This window comes from Larus michahellis, chromosome 8 (genome assembly GCF_964199755.1).
Source record: "Larus michahellis chromosome 8, bLarMic1.1, whole genome shotgun sequence".
NCBI lineage: Eukaryota > Metazoa > Chordata > Aves > Charadriiformes > Laridae > Larus > Larus michahellis.
The window spans coordinates 52,641,350-52,664,130 of NC_133903.1; the positions used below are offsets into that span (position 1 = coordinate 52,641,350).

At 42.1% G+C, this 22,781-nt stretch overlaps 1 protein-coding gene across 8 annotated transcripts in view; it reads right to left on the reverse strand.

Annotated features, from left to right (window-relative positions):
* Window positions 1–22,781, reverse strand: part of DAB1 (DAB adaptor protein 1) — a 476,209-nt gene that overhangs the window by 155,538 nt on the left and 297,890 nt on the right. The window contains exon 1 of one of the 8 annotated variants that reach the window (XM_074597937.1): window positions 13,845–13,982. The exons of 6 other annotated variants lie outside the window; for them this stretch is intronic. The gene's annotated coding sequence lies outside the window, so the exon portion shown is untranslated. Of the gene's footprint in view, window positions 1–13,844; window positions 13,983–22,781 lie in introns of those variants that run through there. One more of the 8 variants, XM_074597938.1, reaches the window with a different exon arrangement.

Genomic DNA, 22,781 nt, shown 5'->3' on the forward strand with positions numbered 1-22,781 from the left:
ACAAAATGGACTATCCTTGTAATTACTGCTCTGAACTGTAATAACACAAAACACTGGAACCAATGGCCAGAGGTTTTGTCTTTCGATTAAGGAACCCAGCAAGCTGCTGGATTTGAATGCAGAAGGTACAAGAACCAGACCAGAGAACAGAGGAATGGAGTTTGACGTGAAAACTTGTATCACAAGAGCTGGAAGAGAAGAATTTCTGACTGCTCTTTAATAACGGAGAACTTGGGAGGTTTAACCTGGGAGTCAAGAGGCAAAAACAGCTTCAGGGGAGGAGCAGGATTAGAGCGGATGGAGACGGTCATCGACAAGAGAGGTGCTGTGTCCAGATAAGGAGCCAGGAGAAAAGGAGAGCCAACTCATGGTCCCCAGGAAACTGGGATGAAGAACTGATGTGAAGAACATGCATCTCCTTTGTCTCTATTAACAGTCACAAAGAACGTGGCAGAAACTGCTGTCACAGGTACGCGATTGAACCCGATGGTGTAAACTTGTCCACAGGAAGGATAAATAAATCTGGCCTCAACAATTCACATGGATCTCAACACAACCTGATCTGATGTTACTCTTCCTCCCAAAAAACAAAATAGGAGCTCTATTTTATTTACTATGTTAAAAGCAAGACCATCCTACCATTACTGCTGGCTGTACCTCTCGGTGAATGTTGTAACCTGAATTATTTCAAATATTTTTTTTCATTAGACAAATTTTCTACGAAGACATAAATGAGGGCATAGCGTTCATAATATTTTCACTTCCTTTCCCCATAACCCATTTCGCTAGTTTTACACTTCATCAATTTAAGCATTATTGCTAATATGTAACATTTAAACTCTGTCACAAGAGAAAAAAAAAATCCAAATGCGTAATTAGAACGCTATGATGGCCATTTCGGAAAGTAGTGTTACATCTTTCTACCTATATCCAGCACATATGAAAGCATTGAAGTCAGAAGCAAGGCCTCCAGGTTTCTGTGCAGAGCAAGAGCTTTTTTACTACTTTCTTGAGTACAAGGAAAAATGGAATCCCCAGAGTACAGAACCCCCGTCTGTACGATTTACAGATACACAACAGCATAAAGCACTAAATGAGAGCATGAGAATGGCTGTTTTACCACAGCATAAAACCAAGGGCAAGTAACATTTTTTATGTTAAGCATAACACATTCCTACACACAACTGAATCAATGACAATAATACATGAAATTACCTGAGGCAGGAAGGGCATCTCTGACTAACACCAAAAAAGCTGTTTTCTACCCAAACCTGCATACTGAAACGTGACAACAATCTTTCAAACATCAACACATGCCAGCAAATCATGCAAGGACAAAACAAAAAGAAGAAATGCGTGGAAAAGCTTTCACAAAACACAAAGAAGGCTGAAGTCTCCATTACAACTCATTGTCTGGCTTACAATTGTTGCAAAGATTTACAAGGAACTGTTTTACAAATGTTTGTGAACGTACGTGAACTCCGCTTCTTCATCTTCAAAATAAGCAAGATACATTTCTGTCATATGTTAAGAATTCTTCCACAGGCTGCATTAGTCTTAAAAGCATCCGTGATCAGTCAGAATTATCACAGGAGGGGATTCAGCGTTATTATGTCAGGTTTTTGAATGCTAGAAATATGTAAGTCTTCGTACTACAAAAAAAACCCAAACACTAGGCTGATAAAAAAAAAGATATAATATTCATCTACAAATATACACTCTCCTGATAGGAAGATAACACCTTTGAAAATACCAACAATTAAAAGGTGTCCCTCTCCCGTTTATTAACAGACCGTCACACTGTTTCACAAGTTAGTAGTTAAATATACAATTATGCGGAGAAGAGAAAGAGAGGCCCTGGGTAGTAACACATTATACCTACAATAGCAACTGTTGCTTCTCTGTACCCTGACTCCTTCCTAATGTGTTTTTCACATTATATTTTTGAAATAATATTGGGTACGCTGTAGCATAGCCTCTAAGGCTATAACAACAAAATGTAATAAGCTTCTTTAACTGTAAAAAAAAAAGTAACCTTTGGCATGTGAGACTGGAGGAGGAAGGGTCAGTGGGACTGTTTTCTGGGTGCCAAAACTCAGAAGAGTTTCTCTTCCAAGTGTGGTATATTGTTATGAAACGGTAAGACAGACCCCATTAGTGCTTCCTACTTTTATAGAAAAGTTTCTATATAGCTTACATAATACATATATAATATATATTAAGATCTTTAAAATAAACTTTAAAGAAGTGGAGAGAACAAATATTCAGGCAAAACAGCTGCATACGAGAACAAGATTCCTACACAGAATGGTGGGGGCTGGAAGGGACCTCTGGAGATCATCTAGTCCAACCCCCTGCCAGAGCAGGGTCACACACTCAGAAGCACCCGGTTCTCCTGTGCCTAGTTCCGTACTCCACCAGTACAGTACGTCAGACCTCCTCCCTCCGGCCGTAGTCATTTACACAGCACTTGCTCCTCAGAGCGAGTAACAACTCTGGCTCCGAGCTCTTCTCACAGCACTGCACACATCCTGAGCTGCTGCACCATCATTAACAAGTTTCCCTCTCACCTCACCGCGCCGAGATGCATTAAGAATCACGACAAGTTATTACCAGCACCACACCAAAGCATTACATTTTTTCATTTACAGGAAATTTGTTTTTAAAAAGCCCTTTGTGAACTCCACTACAAGTTACAAGGCATTCCAGTCTCCCATGTCCACTTCTCAAGCTTTTATTACAACAATAAAGAACATATTCAATACATTAATATTTAGAAGAATTCTACTCTTCTACTTGCATCATCCTTATAAATTGTTCTCCTATAAATTAGTTATTTGATTTCAACATCTTCAGAACAGCACAAAAAATATATTGTTCGCTGCACTGCTTTGTAACCTACATGCTTGTCTTCTGCTAAAAGCTTCTCTTAAAAGTGCTATTATTAATGGCCAAGCATTGGAACTGTTCCTCCAGACATCATCCCCCATCCTTTCAAGACAGGCGGACAAGATTTTCTCCACTTTTTCAACTAAAATACAAGCTAAAATACATCTGAATACACAATTCATTCTATTGAGCACTGGGCTCTCCCTAACGCATCCAGTGTAGCCAACTTCTTGCAGGAAGTAATTGCTGGGACAATCAAGACACTCATAAGGACTTAAGATGAATATTCACTATGTCCTCACGACTGCATCTTATCTCACGCAGTGATACTAAAACGTTAAGGATGCACAGTCCAACCAAAGTATGTCAGCAGTGACCAAAACCCGTATAACAATCTTCTGTAACTTTGGCTCAACTTTTGAGCACCGATTTATTCATGTGAAAAGTAGACAGCTATTACAAACTACTTCTATTCTTGTTGATTATAACTTAAACTTAAGTTGTTCTTTTTACCTAACACCTGCAACATTCATGTCTGAAACGGGAAGGAATCCTCAGAGATCCCAGTTTCAGCTTTGTTTGGGTTTTTTTCCAGTATTGTTTGAATGCACAACAGTAACCCTACACCAATCTCCAGAAAGTTTTTTGGGGAAGAAACCGTATGTATCCTAATTTCCTAGAAACCAGCACAATTCCTGGTGGTTCCCTGATGCCTGTTTCTCCTAAGAAATCAAACCCTAGGCAGTTTTGGGAAAATGTTAATTTCTCTCATGAAAACATATGTCCACATATGAAAATCAAATACATTCATTATCCTTCAACCTAAGAGTACTTTTCTTTAATAAATAAATAAATAAATAAATTAATCACTGTGAAGCAGACAACGATAATACAGCGTAGTCCACCAAAATGAGAAAAAAAAATCTCAGAGGCAGTCCATTACACACGTTAAAATTGGTATTACAGATGCTTTACTCATTATCTACATGCAAATTATGCGCACACTTCCAGCCACAAATGAGAAAATCAACACTACCCATCAAGACAACTTACTCTTATGTTATTGGATCCACAAACCAAATGACATGTACCTGCACTATTTTCCTTCTCTGCACTGTATTTCTTCCCACCTCCACCGAAAAGTTCCATCTAAAAATAGTGATTAGCAGAATCAGCCACCCACGATGTTTACGGGTCATTTGCAATCTAGTCTTTGAACTAAAGATGATCTTTGCAATAAAGAACACAGTTCTCTACAGAGGCTTGAGCAATATTTCAAAGTTTGATGCACACGAACCGCTTCCCTGGATTTCTGCTGTCTGGAAAAAGCAAGGCAACTAGAATTCAGTGACTGAGAGTAGGATTATTCTCACCTAAATTTTAGCTGTCAGGACTGGGCATCTTGCATAACCTGACGAACTAGGTTTCTTCTACAAAGAAGACAGAGTGACAGAACCATCCCATGGAGAGTCTTGTCTCTGCCACCTCTTCACCTTACCCAAGAGCCCAAGAGAAAAAACTATGCAAGAATGAAACATGAGAAACACGACACTTAGATGGGCCAACCACACATAAGTAGCCTGTTGGATCAACAGTCCTGCTACAAAAAAAAGGAGCTGCAAACAGAGATCTCCTTTACGAAAATCACTTGCTGTTCTTTGTCAGGCCCAAAATTGTGAGTGCTGAAGACTCAGACCATTTTTGCGGCTGTGGCAGAATTATTTTTCTCGTGTTGTTTCACATCATAAAGCCGATTTCATGTCCTCTCCAGGATCATCCTGCACTGAAATCCAGAAACTGAAGCTTGGCACAGTGGGAATCACTCAATAACAATTCTCACTTTTCTCTGAGGATCTGTATCCACCAAAATCAATTAGCATTTGCTACAAATGTAACATAGCAACAGCGGACAAGCCCTCATTTGATGTAAATCAGTGTAGTTCTTCCGATTTGAAAGAACTTTACCAAATTTCATCAGCTGTGACTCTCACACAGTGCTTTTGAATAGCTCGCTCTATCACTAGGGAGGTAAGGATCATAAAATTTGAGTGCCAGGAACAGTAAGTGGTCAATTCAATTTGTTATCCTCTTTAGGACTTCTCAAACATTTTATTTCTCTTGTTTTCAGAAGGAAGAAAAGTGGGGCTGAATATATGAAAACCGTCAAACAGGGATGGTGGGTGGAAAACGGTCCTGAAGCCATGATCTGGGATTTGATTACTTCAGCACCCACAAAAACAAACCAACCCATTCATAAAATAACCTTTATTAAACTCACTGACATTTTTTTTTTTTACTGTTTTTAAACTTGAGCAAACTGCCAACATGCTGTGTGAAGTAGCACTTCCTATTGATTTGTTTGGTATTAATTACGGCATAATTAAAAAGGGGAGTCTTTATTGCAATCAACTACCAGGTGTTTTAAAACAATAAACAGGGGCCTTAAAATTTTCAAACGATATTGCTAGCGTGACTGTGGCACACTGACCGAATTTAAAAATGTATGTACACTTAGGGAGGAAAATCCTAGCATGGGAAAACCTTTATTATGTTAGAAAAGGGGGGAAAAAAACCCTCCACCTACTGGGAAGACCCTTGATATTAGTGGTATAGCTGCTACAGTTAAGACAGGAACACCTAACAAGTCATCCAATCTTGCCATTAAAAGGTTTGAATTTGCTAATACGCCTCAGAGCTTGAACAAAACTGGCATAAAAGGCAGTAACAATAAAACTAACTTAACTGTGTATTTTGTTACATAAAGGAATGAAAGGGAAAATTGAAATATTACTAAAATATTCTCTGCATTGACTGTTGACGAGCTAAATAGCAGTACGGTTTCATGAATATCAGCTGGACTGCATTAAAGTTTAAAAGTATTTTGGTTTTTTCCTAATTACCGTTATGCTTGGTTTAATCATGTAGCTAGTTGGAAATTCCCAGCAATGCACTGAAGTCCAAGCTATGGGAGCGTTCGCAGCCCATCACCGTTAACTTCAAGAGCTAGCAAAGATCAAGGAAGCAGACTCTCCTACACCACCATAGCCACAAGCAAAATAGGATACGCTACAAATTATTTGATTGGTAAAGGTTATACAAGGAAATATAAAAGACGATGAAACTGAAATTCTTCAAACTAACTACCCGTTAAAAACACCCACCGTCCTGAATCCAGCGAAAGCTTTTCTTTCCTCCCATCAATACTGACAGATTACTGCGAGAGAGAATTAAAGAAAAGGTACGAACTCAATAAGGGGAGAATTCAAGTGACCTACTACATGTTAATCTGGCAAAAAGCACATGCCAATGGAACTGTTATGGCCAGTCTCCAGGCAGAGACTGACAGGTCCTGGAAATGCTGTCAGATTACTTAACACGCTGTCTGCTTCTGCGGGAGCACCGAATCCTGCCGGCTTGGATCTCTTCATTCTGGCTCGATCTCAGGAACTACTTGAGGCACCTGAATAAATCCAAGGAAGGTGAAGCGAGACGAAGTGCTCTTTTTCTCTGTCATTTTAGCATAGTTTATTAAGAGCTGCCTCTCAAGTAACGAGGAACAGAAACGAAACTTTTTCTTTGTACGATGTACAGAGATCACTTCCATTTTTTCCCCCTCAGTTACTTCAAGTACTGAAAAAAAAAAATTATAATCCTTTAGGTTGAGAAACAACCGATAGGATTCCTGCTATTCTTTAAGTAACCAATCCATCAGTAGGTTAGAAGACAGTTATGTAAAAGAAAAAGAAGAAACGTGTATTGCATCAATTGGATCCCCAGTAATTCGAGCTCTTCGTTTTCAAATGGGCATATTTAAAGTCTTTGCATTTCTGAATTCTAAATGTGAAGCTACAAATGTCAATAATCTAATGTAAACCTTTCAATTAATTGATAAAATTATTTTTGGTAGGTACAACTAAGACAGCCATATGTTTAAAAAAAGCTATTTTACACTCTGTGTTAGTGAGTCAACTTTTGAGGAACAACAGTTGGTATGAGTACAGGTATGAAGCCAGATGTGCAGATACAATGAAAAAGAAATTTTCCCATGACTTGAATACAGCAACACTGCAGGATCCACTGCAACTTAGGAACTTTTTGCGCTTACTGGAAAGTGTCCATTCAAATCATGTAGTACAATTTAAAAGTTACATCAAGTGATACTCTTGATACCCATTAATTGTTCGGTATGTATTTTTTTTGCCTTTTAAAAAAATATTATTTTTAAGGTTTGTAACAAATCATCTTCAGACTGTGGATTTTCTTCCTAGTTAAGTATGTTGTGAATCTTAAAAGACAGCTGGAAGAGAAAAACTGTAACAGTGTGACACTGTGGGAATTAGGGAAGGGTCCATCAAAGAACCTCTTTTGGTTTCCAATATCCTTTACAGGGGCTAAGAACACTGTACAGTGCATTGTTCTGTTCTCTCTCGTGTTGACCACACACAGTCCAAGAAAAGCGTAACCTCATACAATTTGTTCCACAGCTGGAAAAGACGACAGACCTTTCTTATTTTGCAGAGACCTAAACCAAGAAGAGTCACCCAGTGCCTGTCAAACCTATTAACTCGCTAATCACTCACCCATGCTAAAGAGGTGTTTATGCCCAGCTGTCCTAAAATGAAAGTGGAGGAAATTAAAGTGGAAAACAATCTCTAACTGGAAAGCCAAAAGGTTTTAAACACTACATTTTAAAAGAGAAGAGATACACTTCTAAGCAAAAAAGCCACTCTCGTCAAAAGAGATAAAGCAAAACCTCCCTGATTGACACTGAGTAAGAGTCCTGCAGCTGGGACACCTACTCACTCTAAAAGCAAAGAACTGTTGCCATGATCTTGAATTTCCACAGACTCACAACTTTCCTAAGCTTCCCAAGAATAAGACTGTGCAGGTTTAAAAAAGTTCCTTCCCAAAACATGAACGTACGTAGACCGATTGATAAGCTTCAGAGAGTATCTTGGGACCTAATGGATAGACTGGTGGGTCCTACTACCTAGAGAATAACACCAGAAAAGGGATTTGCGCACCAGGAATTGCTTTAAGAGGCAACAACTGCAGTGCCTGGATGCTAATCAGCTCCCAATTAGCTTCAAAGCATGCTGGCCCCAACAAATACACTCAGTACCACTTATCATCAGCAACTCTGCAAAGACAAAATGCAGCAATCACACCTACCGGTATGCCTATCGCACTAACAAAGATATTTATACTGATTTTTGCTACAAAAAGGATTTGGGGGAGATTCCAGCTCCACCTTTAGTAATAATAGGAGGACTTTGTACTAGAGGACTCTTGATTACCCGCAATACTAAACAATGATACATTCACATCCAGCTATGAATAATTCTAGCAGCCTCTGTATTATGCCTTGATTGTCTGCCTTTTCACAAATGCCCTCTAAATGTAGTTTTCTGGTAACTACTCACTGAGGAAAAGCACCTCCTAAAACCACAGGGACATTGTCTAACATCTAAATCTGAAGTTTTTTGCAAGACAGCAATATGCCTGCTAAGAGAAAACAAAACGGCAAGCACACATGCATGATAGGATTATTTGATTCAATACAATATAAATTAGGTCAGACTCCTCTTCGGAGAATTCTGTGTCAAGAACTAGGTGGTCCACTAAATTTCTATTCATTTGCCTTCAGGCTTGGGGAATTGCAAAGACTCTCAAGAAACTGATGCTCTTCTACCCACAAGAGTAATCACTATTTGAGGGGTGGGGTGGGGGGAATCTCTCAGCGTAACTGCTTGACAATATCTGGAGACTTGAGAAATCTTGATATAATAAAAAGAGCAGCTAATGAATCTTTGCGTAAATATAACACATACATACATGTATCCGTACACAGAGATATACAAAATTCAATACAGAAAAAAATCATCAAGTGCTTTTGTGTACTTAGGTATTAAACTGCCCTATTTTATGTTGCATATATCCTTATGAAAAGCAAAAATTTATGCATCCTCATTAAACCAACAGTAATGGAATGACAGGAGAAGCACTACCTGTAGAAACTGCAAAGGATTACAGGCTGGAAACTCTGCCCGGCAGGCTTCTTGGGCTCAGGAACATTGTACTTCTAAAAGTTTACCCACAGTTATCATGCGCTATCCCCTGGAGGTGTTCAAGGCCAGGTCAGATGGGACTTTGAGCAACCTGGTCTAGTGGAAGGGGTCCCTGCCCATGGCAGAGGGGTAGAACTAGATGACCTTTAAGGTCCCTTCCAACCCGAACCATTCTATGATCATCCTTTCTGACTCTATAAGCAATTAAAACTAAATCTTCATACCTCCAAGGGCCATAAGATCATGCCAGCTACTTCACATATTGAAGAGGACTGAGTCAGACCAAGATGTGACCTTCAGCAGTCCTGCTGCTCTACTGGAGTCAGATTTGGTTAGGACATGCAGCTGAGTCTAAAGAACTAGGTCCTTGATAACTGCTTCCCCCCCAGCTGGGGACACAAGAGCCTACAGCCTCTGCAGCTGCACAGCCACACAACTGGCCATCCCAGGGTACCAGCTTCACTCTTAACTCCTCAAAAAGCAATATACTGATCAAGAGACAAAAGCTGACAGGTCTCTCTCTGATCTGGTTCTTCAAAACGGCACGCATCTTGAAACAGACCTGCCACCGAAAACCGGTTGCGCAGACCCCACCATAACCAGCGAGGCTCAGGCGAGCAGATTCTGACAGAGGATTTGTGTGTGCGACTGAACCCCTGAAAATAAACGCAGGCATGGGCTTTTCACTACAACCGGTTTTACTTTACAAGTTCTTATGGTGTTTGTTGCTTAAACAATTGAAAGCCCTTTCCAAACAGAAGAATGGTAAGTTTCATACTGCACCTTTAAAACCAATGAACACTTCTTACATCTGTAACACTTGAAATGTATTTGATGGCTGTTTAAGATACGATACGCAGACGAGGTTGCACACAGTAACATGGCAGCTTTCCTGTAACTCATGGTACTGGGTTTACTCACTTTTTCTAAGTTGTGACAATTCTGCCACCTTTAAACAGAAAAACAGAAATGGAAGATTGATTCATGGATGAAATTCTTAAACCAGCACCGTGAAATGTAATTTTGCTGTGGCTAGACGGGGCAAAATCTAGTGTTAAGGGCAAAATACAGAGTTGCAGGTTCTCTACGTGACAAGTCAAAGTATGAAAATGAAAATGTTTAAGTCTGATTAATTACTCGGTTTAGAATATATGCTTTTCATTCTACTGTATCAAAATACTCATAATAAAACAGTGCAGCTGATGAAGTCAAGCACTCCCTTACAAAGGCTGGCAAATTTGCAGAACAGCACTTGAGGTTCAGATTAGTAAAATCCTAATGAGTATCTACTCTAATACCCATGTAATTGCATGGAATGCATTTGCAAGTGGTACAATTAAAAAAAAAAAAAAAAAGAGAGAGAGAGAGAGAAAGAAAGAAAAAAACACTGGCACAACTGAAGTCCAGACTGTGTTTTTAGTGCCAGTTGAAGGGACTCAAGTGACAATCTGGAAGAACGAAGATTCCCCTAAGAAAGGAATAACTGTGATAAAGATTTCCAGTCCTTTCCCACATCACATATGCTTCAATCTAGCGCTGCAAGTACCGACATACTCCATCTCACCGTTTTTGTCCCAGACACCAAAACTGTTTTCATATTTTACCCAACGATTGCTGTATCACAAGTGCCCACCTCTTCTTGCACACTGTAGGAGGAGATGGGTCCTCAGCACAGGCTCCTGAAAAACTTTCTTGGAACTACATACGTGAATGTCGCTGCTGCTGCAATCACATTGCAAGGCTTCACACTTCCCAAAGCCAGCACCTGGCATCTCCGCACCTCATCTTCCTACCCATAAACACAGGATATTACCTGACTGACTTTATCTCACAAATCCACCAGGCAGGTAAATGATTTAAAGATAGAACTAGTACTGTAAGAATGAAGACACAGACGGGCTGAAGGCAAGGCTGAAATAATACCAAAGAGTATAGGACATATGAGAGACCAAGTAATAACGTACTTTCATTCCTAAGTAACTGGCTGAGCACACGTCTTGTGATCCAGCAACTCTGATTAATTTTGCAAGAATGCTTAGGTAGTGTTTATAAAAACCAAGTCATTACCTTGACTAAACATTGACTTGGACAGTTAACTTGAACCATCAAGATCTTGACTAAATATTGACTGGGAAAGTTAATTTGAACTATGAAGTCTAGAAAATCTTGGTCCTCTTTACTAGTATTTGCTATCACTTTAAAATGTAAACACAATTGTAAAAATAGAAGTTCTCCCACCCAACCAATATTTAACTGGGTAGCTTGGCTGTTGCTAAATTCAATATAACTATCTTGCAAAACTTGAAATCTAAAATATTAAAAGAAAACAGGCCTGTTACGGATGAGACGGAAAGGTCAATCTTCCTGTGTTTTGCTTGAGCAAGGAGATTTCAAAAGTATTAAAAAAGAATCACAAGGTTCATGGTTTAAAATTATTTTGGTACATCTATGCAGGGGTCTTCCAACATATGTTTAAAAAACTGTGCCTTGACCAAAGAACCAAGCAGGCTTGCCACCAGGACAATGTGTTCACCCTGGTACCTCTACTTTTGAAGCCCTAGTAGCAGCTACTTCAAGTCTACATCCTCCACTATTGGTGTCACTTCATCATGTGAGGCCACGGGTCAAAGGACATACACAGGGTCTTTCACTAGCTGAGCTTAAAAAAAAAAAAAAAAAGAAGAAAATCAATTTCAATCCTCCTAAGATGAAACCACTGATGTGTGCAGTCACTAAAGTCCCAAAGGTAATCCTACAAGAAAACATGATGGTGTCCTCCATCACTGTGCTGAGACACTGTTGAAGTGCAGCAAAATCACCTATGAGGTATAGTCCGAGATCAGCGCCTCTATCAAAACCCTCCAAACAATAAATCTGAACTTCCAGACCAACGTGAATGCTGCATTTTAAATGTGCAATGAAACAAAGTGGTAATTACAAAGGGGCAGAGAAACTTATGTTTCAGGAAGGTGTTATGTATGTGCCTAAAGAAACAAACAATGACTATGAATCCAGCACTAATTCCTTGTGAAGTTTCATTTCAAGAGTTTGAAAGCATCTTCTAGCTTTGCACCTTAACTCCTTTTTTTAATATATCATCTGCCTTTAGCACACACAATGAAAAATAGCGTAAGAGCAAATATAAAAGATGTAAATCTCAGATACAAGTAGAAATATCAAACTAACTGGTGAAAACTTGCTTTTCCGTTATTTTTGAGTATAGTAGTAAGGAACAGATTGGTACTGGCATTATGGGGGGGTGAGGGTGGAGAATGAAAGAACAATAAACAATACAATCATCAGTACTTTAACACAGTGCTGTGTCTTGCAACGGAAACATACTGTGAAACAGCTTGCAAGATAAGCTTCATCAACGATAAGTAATTTTTATTCCATTTGAGTGGCTGAAAACAATAAACATGATTAAATGCTTCAGACATGCATTCAGAATTTAGACAAATGGCAGAGAGTTCTAAGGACTTTGCTTTTAAAACTACTTTGGGGCAAGACCTAAAAATTAACTTAATCGGTTTGAAACGTACAACAAAACAGAAGTTCGTATGGAAATCAAAAACTTCCCACTCATCTGCAAGCTCCATGACTGTCCAAACCAGAAACAAGCTTTGTTATCTACTGTTCAGATGAACACTGGTCCCAGTTCCCTACCTCACTACTTTACCATTCATAGAGGCATTTCAAATGTGCCGGTCATGAATATGAGCTCCCATGGTGTGAAAACACCCTGCAAAACACAAAAGAAAGAGGTGGCCCTGGCTCCCGGGGAGTTTACAGCCCCATGCTCGTCCTGTCGGTCCTCGTAGGGTCTGTCCCGACTGTCCCTGTCCCGGCTGGCAGCCGGCCCCTGCCCACAGACGGCAGCCGAGGAGCAATTTTCAACTTTAACTAATCCGTGGGTGTCTGCTAAAACGTTGCTGGTGACACGGTGGTTTTGCACAAAAACAAAAAAAAAAAGCACCCAAAACATCCAGATCAGGGATTATTTTTTTTTGTTGGCTGGTTCCCTCCCCCCCCCCCCCCCAAGATAATTGCAAAGGAGAGGCACGTGAACCTACAGCACCCCATAAAGCCACCGTTCGCTTTACACCCCCTTCCTCGGCCGCAGCCAGCGGGATGGCGAGGGCTGGCGGCTCCCGGCCGAGGACCGGACGGGCGGCTCCCGAGGAGGGTCCCTGGCCCCGGCTCCTTCCCCCCCTCGCACGCCGGCCAGCGGCCCCGCAGCTCCAGGCGCCATTTCCCCGCCGCTCCTCAGCGCGGCGTCTCCCGCCACCGCCGCACCTTCCCGGGGACGGCGCAGCCCGACCGCCGCCGGGCTTCCCGACCGGGGGCCGGGCCCTGACAGCCCCCCCCCTGCCCGGACCGCGCCGAGGGAAGCGGGGCACGGCCGCCGCCGGAGCTACTGAAAGCGGGAGCAGCCCCGGGAACCCCCCGGCGGGCCGCGGCGATGGAAATCCCGCAGCCGCCCCGAGTCTGGGGGTTCCCCTTTCGTGGTTTTTGGTTTTTTTTCTTGCCCCCCCCCTCAGGGAACAGCGAGTCCGGGCTGGTGAGGGATGAGGGGGGGGGGGTGTGTGTGAAAGAAGCCGCCTCTGCCCCGCGACTCGGCTGGGAGAGGGAAAGCCGCCCACCCCCGCTCCCCTCCAAGCCGGCAAGTTCCCGCGACTCGTAGGAGATGTCAGCCCTTTCCCCCGCCACGCTCCGGGCGACGGCAGAGAGCGGAGAAGGGGGGCAAAAAAACCCCCAAACTTCCTCTGGAGAGAGCTGCCCTCCCCTGCCTCCTGCGGGGAGAGGGGCTTCCCCCGGGGCGCAGCCGCCCGCTCCCCGCCCCCCCTCCCCCGGCCGCCGAAAGGAGAAGGGAGCCGGCGCCCTCACCTGCCCCAGCGAGCCCTCTCCTCCTGGCATTCCTCTGCTCCCCATCGTGGGCGCAGCAGCTGCTGTTATTCCTTAGGATACACATGGCTCGTCCATGCTGGGAGAGCCGCCTTCCCGCGTTGCCTGCCCTCTCCGGCCCCCGCCAGCGCGGCGCTGAGGCCAGAGGGAGGGGAAAGGGGGAGGTGTGTGGCGGAGGGAAGCTGCTGATGAGGGGTCGGTCTCCTCCTCCTCCTCCTCCTCCTCCTTCTCTGCCAGGGCTGGGGGTCTCGGTGCCGTTGGTGCAGCTGGGCAGGGAGAAGGGGGACGGGAGGGGGGGGGGGGGGACGACGGCGCGCCCGCTCGCCCCCAACCTGTCACTCGCCTCGGCGGTAGCCCCAGTCTGAGGGAGCGGCTGGCGGCCCCGCCGCCGAACTCGCCTCAGCGCCGCCCGGCTCCCGCATCCAGCGGTGTCGGGAAAAACGGGCTTGCCCGGGGGTGGGGGGGGGCGGTCAGTGGGTTAGGCAGGGCGTCCCGCCGGCCCCTGCCCACGCGTGAAACCCGGCCACGGCGCCGCGAACGCGGTCGCGTCTCCCCCCGCTCCCGTCCCCCGCAGCCGCGGGGCTCCGTCCCCGCACAGAGCGGCCGCGGCCGGGCTGACACCCCCCCACCACCACCACCCCGACCCGCTCGGGGGCTGGTGGCCCACGGCCCGTGTGGCACACACCGCGGGGGGGGGGGATACACGGGGGGCCCCGCCGTCACACCGTTACCAGCGTGGTGTTTTTCTCATGGCTTCTCGCAGTCACCCATGAAAATTTAATGAGGCATTTAGGGCTGTTACCTTCAGAGTCAATGGAGGAAGCATATTTAGCCTAATGCACTTGCTGCCGAGCCAATAGGTCTATTGCAGGCAGATCAGAAGTCATGGAGAGACTCGCCTTTCAACACAAAATTCACGACCCATTAAACTTATTCTGTGATAACAGCTTCTTTACAAACGGAGCCCCATAGAAAACAGAGGCTGTCATGCACTTCCTGAAAGGATTTACATACAGAAGAGAAGTCCATTCGCGAGGTTATTGCTATTTCACTGGTATTATCTCCAATCAAGGCATAAAAGCAGCTCTGCTCTAGCTAACTGAGGTAAATGACTAAAAGAAAAGCTTTTTGCAGGCTCCAGGCAGATCTGATTCACTTCCCGGGTCTGAGTGGCAGCGTCTCCTTCGGCTGACAGAGAAGAGGGTTCAAACCATTACCGAGTATCCGATCTGATCAGAAATTACGAGCGAGATGTTATGCCGGGCACGCAAATATCTAACTGCTGATGTACACTCTTCGAGATGACAGTCAAGGAGTGATCACCAAGATGCTCACAAGGTAGAAAGATGTCTACAGGTTATTTCCCCTCCAGCTGACAGGCAGGAGATCTGAACCAATGTGGCAACATGCTTAACAGGGCAGGGAGCGCCCATCCAAGAGCAGAGGGAAAGGCTGAGCAAACAGATTGACTTAAAGGGCGCGCAGAGATCCAATAACATTCTCAAATATTTTCAGCTTCATCTTCCTCTGTTCTTCTTTTCATAGCACATTAGGTACTAAGCATAAAGTCATCTAACAACCTTTACGATGTAACAAAAATGCACTTCAAAAGTCATAACCACATTTATGGAAGCAGTTGGTGGAATGGAGACTTTCACTACAGACCTGTTCCTTCAATTCCATTTATTGCAGAAATGAAAGGCAGGATTATCAATTGAACCAAATTATTCTAATGTGGATTAAAAAAATCAAATCCTAGTAGTAAACTTAACTGCAGCAGTATTTCCTATTGGTGAGAACTTTGCCATCTCAGGAAGACAAAGAACTTAAGAAAAAATAAAGTAAGAGAAGTCAGCTTTCCATTCAGAAAGGATAGACAGCATCCTCTAGATGAGTTGTGGCTATGCTCGTCTAGAAGTATTAAGTCCAATAAAACATTGCTGATCCTCAGTTCCCAAAAGGCGTATATTTTTGTTGGGGAAAGAGTAAATAAAAAACTGCTCTACACTCTTGCCCGTTACACTATAAAATGAAGTTGCATTTACCATGTCACCAGCCTCACTGAGGTCCTGCACTTTACAAGAAGGGTGCTGGCTGTTGACTAAGAAGAAGAGGGACTTTGAGTAAGTGTCAACTTCATTCCCGTTTCTGAAATTTATGGATGCAAGTCACACTTGCTAACAATATTTTTTAAATATAAAAGACTGTACGAGCTCACAGCTTGTAATATGAATGCAAATGAACTTGTAATTATACTATGCAATTTTCTACTTTTAAAAAAAACTATGAAAATAGAACAGACCTGAAGAGCAGTATGAACTGCGGTTCTTCATTGTGTTCCTTCATTATGCAAGAGTTGCCATAAGCAATCTGCTCTGTTTTAATGTAAAATATTTTTTAGGCTATTACTTTGCAACACAAATTCTCACGTGAGAACATATATATGGCCACGGTTCCTCCTCTCTAGTGAAAAACACGACCAAGATGCAAAGGGGCAGGAAATGTGGGGTGACGATCGGCATAGCCTTCTTTTGTCTTTACCTGTAAAGCTTATTTAAACTTAACATTGCTATATTCTCCTTTCTGGTGATGTACCGTACCATCACAGATTAAGTGATAAGCCATTAAGAGTTATATATTACGAACTTTAGGCCAAAGATGGCACTTCCACCACTCACCGACCAGCTGGAGGAGCTGAAGGTAGGAACCCAAAAAAGTAGTTCTCTAAACTGTTTTTCCAATGTGTCGAATAGTCACCTCTGCAGCACTCAGTCCCTTAGTCCTTGCTAAAAGAGCTGAAGGGAAAGTGGCATCATCTTCGTAGTTCTTAATTAGATTTGAGCTAACAGGACAATGACCATAACCATTTAAGTGTTCTGGTACACGTTTATTGAGAGGGATGAATTCAATGTTACAACCAAGAGCACTGCATATGTTCTTTAAAGAATTGCCTCAAAATAACATTAAAATATCCGCTACTGATACCTTCACACCTGGATTTTAAGTAATTTGTTATACTACTCCATTTACAATAAGAACTGCAGTTGCTAGCAAACCGCTGTAAGAAGTACCCCACCGAGCAAAAAAGCTTACCTGGAAATAAGAGATAATTCGCAGAATAATTATTGAAAGTGAATTCACTGATAATTCACAGTCAAGTTTTCCAACTCCCTAAGAAAAGGGTACCCAAAAAACTTCCCGCTTTCACCTCATAGGCAAGTTAATCAGCATCAGCTAACCCTGGTTAGGCAAACAAGCTGAGCATGGGCCTGGTTTCCTTTCAGAGCAGATCCAAATGAGGACCCTTTGCTGAAAGACGTATCTCCAGAGCCTCCACTCCTAAAATCTCCTCTGGTGATGCAAATTTTTAGCATTCTATTGGCCAAGGAGAAGAAAGTTTTCTTTTATTGAATCCACTGGGGTTTGTCCAGCTGCAAGCCTGTGTGTTTCTCACATGAAATGCTAAGATAGCACCCACTCCGTAAAACTAGTAACATCTTGCATAAGTGGTAAATCACTAGGCCATAAAACCTGTAAGGTTATTATCAGCGCAAATGTGTAGCATCCATTAGTATTAATGAGAACTGGACATTCTCTGGGATGGAATATAGGTCCTGTTTTCATTAAACTAATTCATACCTCAAGCTGTGGTGATCACAAATGGCAACCAAACAATGTTACAGAGAAATTTTGAGAGATGTTCAAGAAGAAGCTTTAGAAGGAGCTTTAGGTGGTGCTTTCAAAGAATCTAGAAGTGAAAGATACTTGTTACGCTGAATGCAAGGGTGATTTCTGGAGTGGGTATTCAAATATTTGAAAAGAGAATCAGACGTTATTTCTGCTATTAACATCTTACTAAAATACAGAACAATGCTCAGACCAATTGAGCTCTCAAAATGTCAGCTTCCTCACAAAACCACTCTTCCCATTTACTGATCTCTATTGTAGCCCACAGCAGGATCATCTTGATCACTCTGGAGATACTCTACGTGAATAGTTCCTCACACAATAGTGGCTTCAGTTTAATAAGTTCCTCTAAGGCAATTAGATACTGACTGAAAATAATACCTGCTGCATTATTAGTAGCTATGGTAGCCCATCTCTTACCATTGTAGCCACACAGTTAGCTCCTTAGCCATTCAGCAGAATTAATCACGATTTACATTCATCCTCTGTTTTCTCAAAGGGGAAGAAACCCTGTGCTCTCATTTCACTAAAGATCTATTATGGTTACTTTCTTACCTACTTATACCTACTCAGTTGATATGTGACTGAACAGAGTATCTTCCTGAACACTACTCTTGCTTGTCAAAAAGATCTATATAGAAAAATTGTGATGATCCTTCATGGAAAATGGGAAGCCCCTCTTATCTTCTGGCCGTGGCACATGAGGAAGAGGTTATGATAATTCTCAACCACACAGTGCAATCTGGTGAAACATGTATTATCCTGGAAAGTCGAAGTACATCTATTAAAAGCCGGCACATGGAAATACTAACAATGAAATTAAGTCTTGAAAGTTCCAGAGACTCATCACTGGTTTCTGAAGATGGAGCTCCTACTGTTCTACGGCTTGGTCACAGAAGGAACTCTTCCTTTCATGGATCTCAGCAAAGACTGCACGATCTTGTAGTCAGACATGCAAAAAGGATTCAGGAGCTTGGTTCAAATCCCAGCTCTGTCACTGACTGGTTGTGTGACCTTGGATGAGTCAACCTGTCCTTTTTTTATATCCATCTCTACCACACCTGTTTCACCGGCCCACTATGAGACTTTCTCCACTAATATTTGGAAAGACCACAGAGACATGGAAGGACGTACCTAAACACTAACCACTGTTACACACGTGACCATTCATTCCATTTTGAGTCACAGGAGGAAAAACAGAAAGAAAGATCTTATTGTGTCTGTTAGCTCCTGTTATTCTCCGTCGCATATTCAAAACACTACTGAACTAATGAAATCTCTTTCCTCAACTGCAAACGAACAGCTCCAACATACATTCTACGACTGCCCCTCTAAAATCAATCTTCAAGTAGATGACAGCAAGTAGATGCCCCTCTTGCCAAATAACGGAATTTGTGAAAGCACTGGAGATTATGAACCACATTATTTCCCAGATGCCCAGGAAAGAGCCTGTGATTCTTCAAGTACAGCCATCAACTTCTTCACAAATCCAAACTGCTTCATATTTCAAATCCTTTTTGGCAAGGTGCATTTCCCTTCACAGCCAATTAACTGCAAACTAATTTAGAGTGGGTTTGCTTTTGCAAACATAAGTGTCAGGTTCCAACAGAGAACGTGTTGCTAAGAGCATGATATATGCACGCATTCCGAGTTCCATTGTTCTCTCATCCCCCCCAGACATCACTGATGATCCACATAGAGAAATCTCTGAATTTAATAAGCTCCTTTCTAGGAAAAGTTCACTGATGAAGAAAATTTTCAGCATCCCTTATATACTGGAAGCCCACATGTTCTGTATTACTTTGGAAAGTGCTCACACTAGTTTAAATACACGTAAACTGACAACAAAGGATATCTACTATGAAAAATGTATATTTACTGTAGAAAAATCTATCATCTACCCATGGAAAATATAGATCTGCTTTACGGAGAATTTTGAAATTTGGCTTTATTCTGAATTACCCAGTAAAAGGGGTTTTGGAGATTTTGTTTTATACTCTGCTTCTCCACGCAGAAAGCTTATTGCAGCTTGTTCTTAAGATGTAGTCTACTTTAACAAGCAGTCAACACATTTAAGCTCTCCGATCTGGACAACACTGCAACTTCTTTTTACTAAGTATATATTTATCTTCATTATTTCTTCATTTTCAGATGTAAGCTTTACAATCAAGAGCTTCAGATTCAGAGGTTCCTAAAGATCCTGGCTGTTGTCCTATTCTGTGATTTTGACAGCAAAAGATCCACTTGCCATTGTAAAAATCATTTTTGTTAAAAAGAGACAGACAAACATGATATTTAGGACTTCATTCCCCTCAATTTCTGCCAAAATAACAGGTATTCAGAAGACAGCAATTGTGTGCAGTGAATGTCCTCAACAAGTAAGGTTGTTTTTCATTTCCTCTTATGTCACATTACATTTTCCTCTTTATATTTTCCTTTAAATATTTAGACAGAGCAGAGAGTTTTAAACGTGTCATTGACACAAATAAATGTTTAAGCAGTCATTCTACCTTGGGTTCAGCTCTTGTCAGATCTGATAAGTTAAATATCACTGGATCTGGTCAGTAATTGGACGGAAGACCTCTGAGGAAAACTCAAGTGCTGAAGTAAGTGGCACTAGTTATTCAATAGGTGTTTTTCTTAACCTCAGACTCATCCTGAAAAACGCCCTCAGCATGGTATTACGAGCACTAGCTGAACAAGGCATTTTCAAGTCAGATTTAATGCGTTATTTCTGTTAGGCACTAGAAAAGGTTCCCAACGCTTTTCTTTGAAACTTGCTTTAGCCCACTTTCAAGTCAGTTGAGCCCACTGCTGTGCAAAACGATCTTTGAAAGTATGAAATCAATTTTTAATCATTTTCCTTTTAATAATACTACATTTTAAGAATCTACTGTTTAAATAGTAACTTCTACATTTCTTTGCCTTTACTGTCTACGTTTCCGAGCTTTCCTTTTACCCTCTCGTTATGTTTCCGAGTGCTCAGCCTCTCAGTCTAGCTCATGGGTACCAAAGCACAGATGTTTCCTTTTGCCATTTCAGAACCAACCTCAGCGTTTACAAGCCCAGATACAATCCCTCTTTAACAGACGCTGATTATTGACTGTTTTGCCACCGCTCCTTCGTGATGGACCTGACACTGACGGGACCATCCCCAAAGCTCATCCATCCTTCAGGTTGTGGAGTACCTTGTGGCCAAGGACCGAGGAATTACATGAGGATGCTTCACTTGCTTATGAACTCACGACTTCCACGTATGTGGCTCAACAGTAAACAACTGCAAGGGCTAACACCTCCCGTTCAAATACAAGATCTCTGCCCTTCTGGGACCCCTACAACACAGCATGAAGTTAAAGTACGAGTAGAACTAGCTCCTGGGATGCCAAGCACCCTGGAGCTCCCAATCCCCACGCCCTCTGCACAGTGAAGGTTCGCCCAAGTCTGGAACCCTCAGCTCTAGGCAGCATGCCGGAGTTCATCCGCACATATTTGCCTAAGTTGATATTTCTGTAGTACGTTTCAAAACTTGACAAATCATTACTTTCTGACGTTTGGCATTCATATTTTTTTCTCTGTAAGCTTTCCAGGCAGAAATGTAAATTGCAAGTGCCACCATAGCAACTCAGTGCAATAATATAAATCTTCAAATAACAATTTAAATGAAGGATGTTTGAAGTATTTTTATTTTGTAATAAATTTGTAGGTGTCAACTAAATCAGGGCTTCATTTCTAAAGGGGTTTTGCTGTTTATCTAAAAAGACAATCCTTCACTTGAAAGAGATTATGACATTAGCCTGAGACAAAACACAGAGGTTTAACAAAACATCTCAAATGCATACCATTTATTTATATTAGAAAACTGCTCAATGGTACAGTTGAGTTGCTAAATGTCTATGTAACTTTTTCTTCCTGTCTTATTCATATTTAGTCAGAAGTTATGACAGAACCAAGACAGAACCTAAACAGGCCAGTTTTGGAGTCCTCATCCGCTGCCACAAAAACAGGCTAATTTCAAAGACGGTTAACAAAAGGGATTTTTAACAGAGTGATGGTTGTCACATGCTTAAGGCTGAGTTTGAGATTATGCAGCATATACATAGATGAGATGACAGTTTTTCAGATACGGGGTTCCTCTGGCTAAGGTGGTATTTCTCCAAATCAGGATAACACTCAAGAAACTAGAGAATACAATGGCACCCCTTCAACGCAATATGAGGGCCAAGTTCCAGTTGCTGATGCTTAGCACACACTACTGCAACTTTTGGAAGGCCTACTTTCACATATATTGTGCATCAAAGACTGAATCTGTATGCCAACCTCTAGCAAAACTGACAAAAACAGCAGCAGCAGTAGCCAGAGAAGAAGTTACATGGAATCAAGGTTACGTACAGAATAAAAAGAAATCCAAGTTATTGTTAAGCTGAATAACCCATTCCTTTCTGATTCCTTCATTCCCCATCAACATCTGCCTAAGTGTATCTCCCTTTACAATGAAGTTTGTTTCCTCAGCATAAAAATAAATTTCAACGAGAACACCAAGATGTTTGTCAGCTTTCAGAGCAGGGAAAAATCCACGTTGTTTGAAAAACAAGGCTTTTGAACATGCAAGCATGTTCACTCTGGGCTTTAAATACACCACAGACATGACCTTTAGTGAGGAACAGAAGACAAATTTGATTAAATGGATAACGGATTACAAAAACACTATAGCATTCAACTGAATAGTTACTTTCTGTTGAAATATAAGTGCTTGGGACTGACAAATGCCAATAAATAATACAGCACGGGAGTGGGTGGTAAGCAAGACTAGATCCATCTGGCCTGTTGATGAGGAAGACAGAACACTGTAAAACTCATGGCTACAGGAGTGTGAGCAGGAACACATATGCAAGGGGTCATACCGGATGAGAAAATGGATGCGTCCAGCTTCCTCAGCCTCATGCCCTGACGTTAACTTCAGATCTGCCGCAATGCATGCTCCAGTCCTGCACGTCACTGTCTACATTTGTGCTTGGTATGTAATCTCCCATGAAGACACGAGCATGACTTGGATTGGAGAAAGTAGAGTTCACGGGAAAGTCTGCTGAAATTAAACACTACCTGTAAACGAAACTAGAAGTTGCTAACGTTTGTATCCAGGTAGCCATAAATCCACCTTCCCACTTTTCCTATTCGATTAACATCTTCCTTTTCTAATCCACGAGGGATTAGTCTGCCTGACATACCTACTCA